Consider the following 14,054-nt stretch of genomic DNA (forward strand, 5'->3'; position numbering starts at 1 on the left):
GGAGTTATCAGAACCCTGGAAAACAGAGCTGATAATGTACCCACCAGCTCACAGGCCCAAGGGGAAGAACGCAAGCACCTGAGAGGCGCCCTCACAACTTGTGGCTACCCCAGCTGGACCTTTGTGAAAATGGCAGCTGCTTCCAGAAAGAAAACCAAAGTGATTAAAAAAGAAAACGAAAACAAGTGAAACAAGATAGTCATCCCGTATGCGGCTGGGGTATCAGAGAAACTCAGGAGGATCTTCAACAAACATTGCATCCCTGTGTATTTCAAACACAGTAACACACTCAGACAGAGACTAGTACATCCCAAGGACAGAACACCACACACCCACAAAAGCAATATGGTTTATGCTATCCAATGCAAAGATCTCTACACTGGAGAGACAAAACAACCACTGCATAAATGCATGGCCCAACACAGGAGAGCTAAGTCCTCAGGCCTGAACTCTGCTGTCCATCCTGACAGGACAAATGGTTTGAAAGAGGAATAAAATAAGCCATCTATGCAAAAGTAGAGATACCATCGCTCACAGAGGAGGAGGTTTGAGACACCACTTATCTCCAATTTACAATGCTGCCCTTTCATCCCTTCCCAGGAGATTCAACAATCTAACCTCAAAGAACAACTGTTCACAAATGGCCTCCTGTGACTCCTTAAGACCCAATAGAGCACTAACTAAGTCGAAACCAACTTCCCAACAACTACTGTCACTCCAACGACTTGGAGCACAAAGGATTTCAGTTGCTTTTGACTAAAATTGCTTTTGGGGATAACAATGACCTGGACAAATGAGAACATTCATAGGCTCACTTCCCCACCTCCCCCAAATAAACGTTTTTCTAAAGGCCATAATGACTACCATGTAATGTTAAAATGTTAATGTTGAAGTTATTGAGTTTTTCAAAACCATTAGCTCGTGGTACTTGGGTGCTCAGAGCTTGCAGCGCATTTGTAAGGAGTGTTTTTTTTGCGTCCAACCATTTCAAAAAATTCTTCAAGGTACGGCCAGGGATGTAGAAGGGTTGGCTGCTCTTCCTAGTTACCAACCTTTCTGCTGGTGCTTGGTTGGGAAATTTACTGCTTATCGATCCAGTATGTTAAACGATAAGAATACTAACTTTTACTGCAGCTCAATACCAACTTTATTCGCCATCTTGGCCTGTCACCTACAACAACAACCGCATTATTTAACACCACATCCGGTCCCTTCACAATGAAACATTATCTTTTTCATACAGGTTGATATTTGTCTAACTGAATATATTAGAACAGTACAACAGTACACAGTAAGCTAACAAACTCACTCCTTAAAAAGTGAAAAGTGTGCCTTGCCCTGAAACGGTTACTACCCATCTCTGTCATTTTCCCTGGACATAAACCTGTCAGAGCCATCAAGGAGGAGTTCCACAGGATTGCAGGTGAATGACGTAGGGATCTATTAAATGAATATCAAATGATATTCTTTTATATGATATTTTAATTTCTTTCAGGATTTCCCAGTGTGATTGGCTGCATAGATGGCACACACATCCCCATCATGGCTCCATCACATAATGAAGCAGATTATGTGAATAGGAAGTCCATTCACAGCATAAATGTGCAGGTACATGTGGACTGACTACTGTTTCAAAATGTTAAAGACTGCATCATAGTTCAACATCTGTCATTCTCTGCACTGTCAAGATCGTATGTGATGCTGCATATATCATTTCCAATGTGGAGGCCAAGTGGCCTGGGTCTGTTCATGACTCAAGGATTTATCGAGAGTCTAACCTGAGCAACAGACTGCAACGTGGTAAGCAGCCTAAATATTTGCATAATACTTCACTTGTCTCCCTCCTTTTAATATAATCTAATGTATCCACTATACATTACAGGAGAGTTTGATGGCCATCTGCAGGGTACCCATGCCAACCTAGGCTGCTGACCCCTTACCCTGACCCTGAACCAGGCCCCCAACAGAACTTCAACCGGGCTCACTGCAGGACGAGAGCCCGGGTTGAGATGACCATAGGCCTGCTGAAAGCCCGTTTCCAGTGCCTACGTCACCTCAGGATGACCACTGAGAGGGCCTGTGATATTATTGTGGCATGTGTTGTTCTTCATAATATTGCCACTGTTAGAGGAGAGCAACACCCTGCCCTACAAATTGAAGAGCCCGATGATGACCCCATCCACCTGTCAGCTATGCAGGACGGCAGAGCAGTCAGAGACGCCATATGCCATCATCACTTTAGTGATTGAATCACCATCACCACCCCCACCACAGCAGTCAAATAAAGACATACTACACATTTCATTTGGTCTTCTTTATTTCCTGCAAATACAAGAGCTAGTTTAATTAATGTTCCAATATAGTTAACATAATTAACATGATTCACATGTGACCATGCACCTACCTCTAACTTGTGCTCCAGTATTTTAATTTCTATGTCTGCCTTCCTAATCTGCCGGTCCAAGTAGTGGATTTCTTTGTCGTTTTTTTGTATTTTTTTCAGCAGGTGAATTTTGTAAATATCTTTGACTGATAACTGGGAATACATACAAGGAGGATATTATACAGTTGCACATGAATTCCACAGATCGAATCTCTGGTGTTTACTGAACATCCATCTCACTGTGTCAATCTGTGCAGTGGAAGTTAACGGGCCCTCCTGGTGCTGCCCAGCCATGCCCTGTTAAAAAATGATGAGAATGTGTTAATACTTTAGTGTAGGCTAAATGTCACTCTATATTCCACCAGAATGTTAAGAAATGTAAATCGGAAGAGAGCTATCAGTAACATATCAAGATGTTACCTCTATAGGCCTTTCTGGATTCCCCTCTGTAAAGGCAGCAGATAAAGTTTCCTCGTACTCTTCATCCTGGATGAGTGATACTTTTCAGTATATTTAAACTACCATTTGACAAAATCTTTGAAGTATTGCCTACTTACAATTGCAAGGTCTGTTGTGGCGGGAGGGGGCTCCACCATCAGAATCGGTTGGAACAAAAGTAAAAAAAAAAAGTCATGAAAGGAAAATAAATATTTTTATGAATAGGCTTAAAATATATATATATATATATATTATAGGTCTAGGCATATCAAATCAAATCAAATCAACATTTATTTATATGGCGCTTTTCATACAGAAAAGTATCGCAAAGTGCCTTACAAAGATGTACAGAACAAGAGAAACATCAAATAAAATCAGGAGAGGAAAGTTAAAAGAACCCAACCCTCCCACAGTCATGCACAGAGACGTACACAAATGTATATACGTTCATTCACACATTCACATAAACACACACAGCCATGCAGGCACACAGATACACAGACTCACACCTACACCAACGCTAGCTGTCACGACAGAGACATGGCTGGGCAGCGAGACCTGAGGTACAGAGGAGTCTAGAGGAAGCTACCTTTTGGGGGGCCAACCACACCGGGAGAGATCCCAGTCCAAGGTCACAGGGAGCACCGCCACAGAGACCACCCCAACCCGAGCAGACAGGAGCCTCCGCACCAAGGTGCAGAGCCCTCTAGCCGCCCGGGCCAGAACCGTTCACGGGACAGCACCCCCCCGCGGCCAAGATCAGAGACAACTCCCAAACTGGCCGGCCCCCTGAGGAAACACTGGAGATTAAAAACTGTTGCCTAAAACAGTAAAGGGTTAAAATATGGAGGCTAAAAACGAGGGACTAAAACATAAAAGCATAGAGGCTTAAACATGAAATAGAAAATAAAAGCATGAGGACATAAGACATGAGGACATAAAAATAAATAAAAGCATGAAGGCTAAAACACAGAGATTAAAACAGTAAAAATGGATAAAAAGTGCTCTGATTAGCACTGCCTAAAAGAAATCAATTAACTAAAAGCCTGGTTAAAAAGATGGGTCTTAAGCCTCTTTTTAAAAACCTCAGCAGTCTCCGAGACCCTGAGGCTCTCCGGCAGGCTGTTCCACAGTCGGGGCCCATAATAACTAAAAGCCGCCTCCCCGTGCTTTTTTTAACTAACCTGTGGTATGGTTAAAAGGCAGGTGCCGGAGGACCTCAGGGTCCGCGTCGGCCGATAAGGTAAAAGCAAATCAGATAGGTAAGAGGGCCCAAGACCGTTAAGACACTTAAAAACTAGTAGAAGAACTTTAAAATCAATCCTGAAACGCACGGGGAGCCAATGCAGCGACTTTAAAACTGGTGTTATGTGCTCCCGCCCTCTGGTCCTTATCAGCACTCGTGCAGCTGAGTCTTGTAATAATTGTAGATTCGAAATGCTCTTTTTAGGAAGGCCAGAGAGCAGGGCATTACAGTAGTCTATACGACAAGAGATAAAAGCATGCATCAGCACCTCCGTGCTGGCCTGAGAGAGAAACGGGCGGACTCTGGCTATGTTCTTAAGATGGTAAAAACCTATTTTTGTTATATTTTTTATGTGTGGAATAAAACTGAGCTCAGAGTCAAAAATCACACCCAGATTTTTTACAGATTGTGATAGTTTAAATTTCTGTAACTTTGGTAAAAGTTTCTCTTTCTGGCCCTCAGGACCAATGAGTAAAATCTCTGTTTTGTCCTGTAGGAAAATTTCCTAAATAAAATGCAATTAAAAAGGACATCAATAGGTCCTGTGTCATCGGGAGACACATGAACCAGTTAAGAACAGTACCAGAGAGGCCGACCAGGTTCTTCAGTCTATCTAATAAAATGTGATGGTCTACTGTATATGCTGGTTAAAACTGGTGATTGAAAAAAACACACAAAAATGGTCAGACACAGCCAGGTCCACAACAGAGGGCGAACCAATGGACAGGCCATAGGTTATGACCAGGTCCAAGGGGCGCCCCCTGCTGTGGGTCGGCTGCGTGACATGTTGATTAAAATTAAGGCAATGGAGAAGGTTTAAAAATTCTCTCGACATAGGATCTGAGGAATTATCTATGTGTAAATTAAAATCACCGGTTATTAGTATTCTGTTATACATACTATGTGTTATTGACAGTAGCTCTGAGAATTCACTGTTAAAAGAGGTGGAATAGCGGGGTGGTCTGTAGACTGTCATACAGAGGATGGGGGGGCTGCTAAAAACAAAGGCATGATACTCAAATGATAAATATTTGTTAAAAAAGACTTAATTTGACAACATGGTGTCTTTGGTGATTGACGCAGTTCCGCCTCCTCTCTGTCCCCCTCTAGTAGAAAATAAAAAGTAAAAATTTGGTGGGGAAGCCTCAGTGAGAACAACAGGTGCATCAGTGCCAAGCCATGTCTCTGTAAGGAGAATGCTGTCTAGGTTGTTATCTAAAATTACATCGTTTATGATAAAGGATTTGTTTAAAAGAGAGTGCACGTTCAGCACAGCTATTTTACTGTCTGTGTTGAAGGTGCGCTCATCATGTCTTTCTAAAGGAACGTTAAAAACACAGCATGGTCTAAAAACAGTCCTGGGTGTAATTTGTCTGTGTGAGAATTTGGTTTTGATGGTGTGGATGTTGTTCTGTGCCTCAGGTGCAACTGAACAGGGGGGCGTGTGTAGTGTAGGAGGGTGAGGGTGAAGGTGAGTGAGGGGCAGAGGGGGCGTGTGTAGTGTAGGAGGGGGGGGGGGGGTGAAGGTGCGTGTGGAGCAGAGGGTCCGTGTGCACGTGTATCAGTGGTGAGTCAGTGGGTCGTTTGTGCAGATTGTACAGCGTACTGTAAATTAGCCGAAAGGATGCGGCTACCCAGCGTGCTGGGGTGGAGGCTATCGCTCCTGAAGAGCTCTGAACGGCCCCAAAACAGGTTAAAATTGTCGATACAACCAATGTTGAGGGCTGTGCATGCTGATTGGAGCCAGCTGTGGCGACTGAACAATCTGCTAAAACGCCCTGCTCCACAGACTACTGTGGGGATTGGGCCAGAAATAAAAACAGACTTACCACAGGCACTTAAAAAGGATAAAAGACCATTATGACATTTTATAAAAGCACTTGTGTCTTGGGGGGTGAGCTCAGAGGATGAGCTTCCTCCAGGCATTCCCTCAGCCACTGGCCTTCCTAAATTCTGGCTTAGGGCCAGCTCCTCTGCCTGCGTTAGAGGTGGCGGTGCTGGGCCACCACCCGTTTTACGGGCGTCTGCTTTCTTTCTGTTGGCTGAGTAGAAGTCTGTGTTAGTTTAAATAGGCTTATTATTTAACAGAACATAATATAGATGAGAAAACATTTATGTATGTGAAATCAGCATTATGTTGGGGATAAAACAACTGTAAAGTCAAACAGCCACTTAATATTTACTTTACAATGTAAAACATGATCAAAATGAGGTACCCCCATGAGAATAGGCCGAGGTCTTACCTGTTTGAACAATGTTTTTATGTTTCATCTTAAGCTGCTGCCAAGTGCGCTTCTGCCCCGCGGGGTTGCACCTAAATTAAATAAATTAATAGGCTACCACTCAAGCAGTTCTGTAATATTATTGTGATCGCACAGAACTACATATAAACTTATGCATTGACCCGAGCAGCAATGTTCTCTCACGCCGTCTCCCACTCTTTTGCTGCTGCAGCGGTGTTACACTTTCTTCTAAAAATGGGCTCAAACTCACTGTATGAGTGCATTAATATTTCCAATTCCAGTGGTGTGAAAAACTTAGCCCTCCTCTTCCCCGTTGCCATGGTGACTCGTCGAATCGGGGCTCCATTGATGCTGTCTTTTAATACTTGTGGTGCACTCAAGGTGAAACTACTCCGAGCTGATCAAACTAACTCAAATCAGCTGTTCTGGAACTGAAAACTCAGAGTTTCCTATCTCAGAGTAGATCAACTCAGAGTTCAGTGTTAGACTCGACTTGTGAAACGGACCCCAGAGCTTGTTAAGTCAAATCTTACAGGTTTGTTGAACATCACTGCTCTGTCATTTTCCATATCCAGTATTGTCCCTGCTCTTTTCATTGAGTCCTTACTTAAAACTATGGGAATTTCAGCTGGGACGACATCAGTTTAAATGTAACATCCAGTCTCTCCGATTTTTGCAGGAATTTTCAAATTTTTTTTGGAATGTATCCCTTTTCCATCTCCAAATCTGAAGGGTCTTTGACTGTGTGTCTCTGTTTTCTTTACCTCATTTAAGAGCGTACTCACACTGTCCTCCCGGACCGAGACCCGGACTTTAGGGTACTTGTCCCCCCTCCCTCTCCCCCCCGCGCCCCAGCCCCGTTTGTACTCACACTGCCAGGGCCGGCCAATGCTTCTTGCTGTCCATACGCCATCACGCCGTAACACGTCACACGCATTGATCGCGTGTGTGTGGCTTTGTTTACAAATCTTTCCATAGACCTCGGAGTTTTTGTGCGTCTTGTCGACTGTTTTTGAATATTTTCATCCGACCAAATCTGCAGTAAACACTCCACCTCCGCACCACACCAACGTGAACCTTTCACCGCCATTGTTGTTGTTGTTAAATGTCCGCGCATGGTCCGCCCTTCTATTTACATGTCCGAACAGGCGCACATAACGATACTGCCGTAGGGCTCGTGCTCATGCTCGTACACGTGCGCACGCTCGTGCTCGTACATGTGCAAACGGCTCCGCTAAAGCCCACCTCTTTCAAGCGGGCCGTGGACGGTCCGCTGGCCGCAGTTGAGCGCGGAGCCGGTCCACTCACACTGCTTAAAGGTACTAGGCTTTAGCTGAAAAAACGGTTTTGGCCGCGGCCAAAAGGACAGTGTGAGTAGGCTCTAACTCTCTCTCGCTTAGCTTAGTGATGTAGCTATCCAGCCATTGTTGACCACACACCGTCCGTGTGCATGCAGTGTCAATAATAGCTGAACTAAAACACTCTGTCACAAAGATTTCTGCTGCAGAGGGTAAGTCTTTTTTGTACAGAGTGATATTGCACTCCTAAACTTGACCATTTACACGGTCCTCTGTTAACTTGACTTGCTCACTTTTGTGTGGATAGTCCTTGGCCCAGTGAAATGTGGACTGACACACAGCACACTTTGATCTCCTGCCATACCTGTCCAGTGGGTTTGTTTGTGGCCATGACTTGCCTCTCTCTCGTCTCTGCTCCGTGATATATACCGTTTCTTGGTTAATTCCCATGCCGGATGCACCAGCCGGATTCCCTCCAAATATCCTCTTCAGTGCCGACTCCATTGATGCAAAAGTAAGATCTGTGCATGCTGTAAGGGCTAACTGTCGGTCTTTTGTGTCCAAACATGCAGTATCCAACAGTTTAAAAAAAGCCAAAACCGCATCAGGAAGTTCCATCTTGTACTTGCGCATCCGAGAGTAACGTCGTTCAAAGTTTATGATGTAGTCCGCCATAGACGTATTGCGGTCTCTCTTAACCAACTTTATTCGCCATCTTGGCCCGTCACCAACATCAACAACCACATTATTTAACACCACATACGGTCCCTTCACAATAAAAGTTATCTTTTCCATACAGGTTGATATTTGTCTAACTGAATATATTAGAACAGTACAACAGTACACAGTAAGCTAACACAGTTCTTTAAAAGGTACTACTTATCGGTTCTCTATTAGAGGAAAAAATGTAAAAAAAAAAAAATAGAAAGAATTGAACAAATTGAGAAATGAATGAACCACAGCTTTAATTTCTTGTACCTTATAATGTACTAAACAAACTATACAGTAATAAAAGCCAAATGATCAGCACAGCTTTGAAGAGATGATGTTATGATACTGTATGTCAGAAATCAACAGCCATGTTTAGCAATTCACTATATAACATTTATATATACAGTGTATACACATAACAACAAAAAATATAAAGTGGTAACATGAGCATTACATTATTACTCCCGTGTTTTCATAATAGGCTCTGACCATAGACTGCTGTATAAAAACTAGCATAATATACCACTAGCATAACTGCACATCCCTGAGGTGGATGGGGAAACAGGAGAGTTGTGAGCGCTGCTGTCAGAAACGGTGCATTTATCCGTCTGAATATTCTGCACTTTTAGATGTTTTGAGAGTCTGCTCGTGTCCCTTTGCATGCAAAATTTTTGTTGCACTTATTAGCATTATTATTTGTGTCAGCTTTGGTGAAATAAAGCCTCACTTTAGACCGCTTAGTTCTCTCCACCATTTCTAGTGTTGTGTGTGAGAGAGGGAGACCCCGCCTTCTGCACAGGAGCAAGGCCTCTGACACAGACTCTGTTCAGGAGCAGAAATGCCAGAGCCTGTTGATACTATGGTATTTCAAATTCTTGGCACGGTTCAACACATGATCGTGCTACACCAATAAGTTAGCTGCTTTTTGTCAGAATGGCAAGATGGTGGTTAGATTCAATGTTACAGATAAAGAGGAAAACACCCGAAAATCCTCTTAAGTGGGCCAAATGGATTCTAAATAGTGCTGAATACATAGGTGGACTTTGTCATTTAGATCAATAAATGTGTGTTGTCATGCTAAAGGTGCATTTTTTCAGAGAGTATATTTTTCTTTCCGGTACGGTGCACCCCCTCCAAATCTTTTAGTGGTACGCTGTCACCCCTGGTGGTGACTTAAGGGGTCAAACACTGTTAGTTAACCCTCATGCCTCCCTCAGAAAAAAAGGCCATTTTTCGCAAGTTTTAAAAAATGTTGTGATCATTTTGGCTGTGTTATGGCTTGTGGCATAAATTTTGGTACTCGATTCAAATCTGAGCTTTAAGAAAAACATCAAGAAGATGACAAAAACTATTAAATACAACATGGCAAACTTTAGACGGATTAGATCATCTCTATCTCTATTCAGAATATTTTTAAATTTATGTACAGTTTACAAAATCCTAAAAGGCTTGGCTCCTACCTGTTTGCGCGTGTTCGTCTGTTACCGCGGTTCTGTAAGATCCACAAGAATAGCTTCTGCATATAGCTGCACTGTCCCCTTTAGCTTTTCAGCATTTGGACAGGCAGCCTTCTCTGTTAAAGCTGTCACACAATGGAACACTATTCCAGACAACATAAAAACTGTGACTTACTTGGTAGTTTTAGAGCCGATATTAAAAAAAAGCACTTAAAACTTTTAAAACAATGCACCCATTAACTTTTTTACTGACCGTCATGCGTTTTTATTTCAGTCACTTTCATGTACCTATGATAAAATCGGTCTCATCTTTGTCGCACGTTTCCTCTCGTTGCACAACAGGTATGCGCACTGCTGTTCTCCTTCCCATCTAGTGTGCCGCAGGGCGCATCGGTGAAACGGTTCTCCTTTTTGTTGCTGTAGTGTGGCAGGTTGCTGTCGCCGTGTTCCGCTGGAAGCCCTCCTGGGTGTAGTTGTGCGTCCTCGTGGTAAGTCGTCGTTGTCCGCCCTACTCTTTCCCTTCTAACCGCTGCTCGACCCCCGACTAATTAACATTCTATGCCACAGTTTGGATCAGGCAGAAGCCGTGTAATAATTCTGCTACCTGGCCTGCTGTGACGCTGTGCCCGTGAGGTCCATTTCAACATTCATTCATCGCCACGGCTCCCTGGACGACGCTGCTGTTTTGTGTGGTTCCATTGTTTTGGCTGCTGCTGATTTTAGGCAGCTGTTTTTTTTTCATTTAACAAAGAATAATTTTTGTAGTTTTTTTCTAAATTGAGTTTGGGTCCAGCATCCCCCTCACAGAGCTATCAGAGCCCTAATGCTGGGCTCTCTGGGGACTGCTGCAGGGGTTATTGACTTGAGGAAAAGCTTGATTTATTAATTTTATTGTTAAGTGTAAATTTGAGTTCTTTGTTTTTTCATCGTTTTTGTTTAATCGTATTTGATGTAATTGGTTATTTTGGGTTCCTTTTTATAATTTGTGCGTGTGAGAGAGATACCAGCCAGACTGTGAGGCCATTTTAATTCTCCCTCTCTCCTTGTGGACAGGTGCAATCCCTGGTGGCGGGTTCTTTATTTCTCAGTTTTGTGGGTGTGCAGTGTCACGGGTGATATTATTATTTTTGGGTTTGTTTCTCCCTCCTCTTTGGTTTTAGGTTGCCGTGGCAAGCCCAGCTCTGTCCATCCCCTTTTATTGGCCCCATGATTACTGTGAGATGGCTTGGTAAATTTTGAACTTAAGGAACCCGTTGTACAATAAAATTATTTCTATATTTTGAACACTGTCTCCTGGTGATTCACGGACCTGTGTGATCTTAGTCTCCTAGCAAAACAGTAACTACCTGTGGCATTGTTCGGCAACACTCACCCTTAGCTACCACCATGCCACATAATGGTGGGGAAGAAACTTTAATTCTGTTTAATTACAGCTGCAGAATAAATATGTGAAAGAACACTTGTTTGCTCACTATAACACACCAAGCAAAGTACATTTTAATTGCAACTTATAGTCCTTATACTTAGGTCCTTTGTTGAAATTGTTCATCCTCCTCTGGGGAGCTGTTTCACAAAACCTATAGAACGGAGTAGGCCAGGATTCATGGTTATCCTGGTCACTTTAGTCATGAATCACTTGCACACAAGTAGAGGTTCAAAGGTTACAATGGAGATTTATTATGTGCTGTTAGCACTGTTAGGATAACAGCCAAACTTGATAATGGATTGGAAATTTGTATGTGCCCGCAAGGATACATTATCAGTTATATAATCTTTTATTATTTTATTTTAACAGAACAATTTAGCCAGTCTCATAAGAATCATTCTTTTGATCGTGTGTTCATATTGTCAAAAGTTTGCTAAATACTGTAGACTATGTAGGTGCAACCGGCATCCCTAAACTGATTGTTCATTCCTGGATTAATGTGAACTTTCAGTTTGATTATGAGTAGGCCTCAGCCTGATCAAACAAAGGGAAAGACTAGGCCCAAAAGCCTGGCAGCCTTTGTCCCTGAGGTCATGGTCACAGACAAAGGCCTACCATTCAACTCACCCCCAACAGGTCACACCCAGGTGTGAACTCTCCAAGGGACCCTCAAACTGACAGTCCATTGGCTGACCTGACCTCTGGGGATGACATCAGTGCCTATAAGTGCGGAGTCACAAATAACAAAGTCCAGTTGCTTTTGACTTAAATTGCTTTTAGGATAACGATGACCTGGACAAATGAGAACATTCAGTCTGTAGGACACCACCTCTCTCTCGAGACATCTCCCATCTCATGGACTGGTAACTAATCACCATCTGGGCATTGCTACATGTTATGAAACTGTATGAACGGCTAAGCATAGAACTGTGACTTTGGTATAACCTGAATAAGAACTCCTGAGATCTTCAGCCTGCTGGCTTTTGTGTAACTAAGGGCGCACTCACACTGTCCTTCCGTACTGGGCCCAAACAGGTTTTACGGGTAAAGCCTAGTTCGTTTGACCAGTGTGAGTGCAACCGCTCCGAGCCTAGCTGCGGCCAGCTGGTTGTCTACGGCCCGTTTGAGAGAGTTGGGCTGTAAAGCGTGTTTGCATAGTACGAGCACGAGCTTGTAAATACACTGTCTGCATTAAGTTTTTTCAAGTATAGACATAATTTTTTCCTTTTGATCAAGCCCTTGATATTGAATGGTATAAGTTTAACTGGATTCATCCTGGGGTGTATATATGATTGTTATATCCTCTATCGCAAGGCATGTGATTCACAAGAAAAGAAAAAACAGCCAATGGTAGTGGTCACCGATATAAAAAGTAATCCTTTTGATAAACAGCTTTACGAGAAATAGACCCATTAAATTGTCAAAACTAAAAGTGATGCTGCTTGAGTAATAAATTAAAGCGTTCAGTGCGTGATGCCCCTCTCGTATGGTAAATATTAAAGTAGCCGTCTTCAAATGCGGCTCCATGGATTCCAGGTACAGGGTCTGTGACTAGAATGGACCGATTGTCTTTATCAGTTGGTTCCCCGGTCAGAAAAAAAAACTAAGTAAAAACAAGTGAGGGATGGGGGAGAGAAACACCGTCAGTAAAAATTAACTTGTGTAGCAAAGTCCTGGCGGCATACAGGCTGCGCTGGACACGGTACCATCAAGTTAGGAGCAGCCTATGCAAATCGCTCAGTGTAGAATAACTTAGCTTCTTTGGGTTTGTTGAAAGTCAGGCTTTCTCCCTCTTCAAGGGTAAGCCGGAGGCGGGAGGAGTGGAGGAGCCTGAAGCGCACTTCTTTGTGGTACAGCAGAGTTTTTCCCTCATTGAAAGCATCAGGTTTTTTAGACAGGGCTGCACTGAAGTCAGGGTAGAGCCTCAAGATGTTGTCCCGGTAGCGGAGCTCGTGTTGTCTGGCCCAGCGCAGAGCCCATTCTTTGTCTTGGTACTGATGAAAGCAAATTATGAGTGTTCTGGAGGCAGCTCCTCCTCTGGGCTTAAGAAGGAGAGAGCGGTGGGCTCTCAAGTTCTGGAGGCTTGTCAAACACTTCTGGGCCCATGGTTTCCATTAGCATTTTAGAAACAAACTGTACAATGTCTTGTCCGGTTTCACTGCCTTCTAGCACGTTAACAATGCGTAGGTTGTTTCTTCTTAACCGGTATTCTAAATCATCAACTCTGTCCAAGAGCTGTGCGTTGTCGGACTCCAGTTTACGAATGACTGCCCTCTGCTGTGCATTCAACCGAGGTGGGGCGAGTCTGGAATGAGTTGACCGTCTCATGTAGTGCATCCACTGATGCTTGCAGGGGTGTTATACTGTAGAGTTCTGAATTAAAGTTGACATATCCTCCTTGAGGCTGGAGCGCTTTTTAGCCAGCTCCACAGCCAGCATGTCCAGGGAGAGGTCCCTGACATAAGCCAGCTCCGGCTTAGCAACGCTGTGAGCAGCCGCCGCGGTAGCTAGCTTGCTGCTAATGGTGTAATCTCTCGTGGACAGAGGTTGTTGTATCGCTGTGTTTTTCTGTTTAAAGTTGCTAATCTCCTTTTAAGCTTTTTGATATTTTTGCACATAATCAGCTTTTGAATATTCTTTTCAATTATTCAACTTTTTTATACTTATGCACATGTTAAACATTTTTATATTCTTTCCAAATATTCAGCTTTTTCATATTTTTGCACATTTTCAGCTTTTTAAATATTCTTTTCAGATATTCAGACCTTTCATACATTTTTGACATATTCAGCTCTTTAATACTTTTGCACTTATTCTGCTTGTGAATATTCTCTTCAAATATTCAGCTTTTA

The sequence above is a fragment of the Echiichthys vipera genome (genome assembly GCF_963691815.1).
Source record: "Echiichthys vipera genome assembly, chromosome: Y".
Classification (NCBI taxonomy): Eukaryota; Metazoa; Chordata; class Actinopteri; order Perciformes; family Trachinidae; genus Echiichthys; species Echiichthys vipera.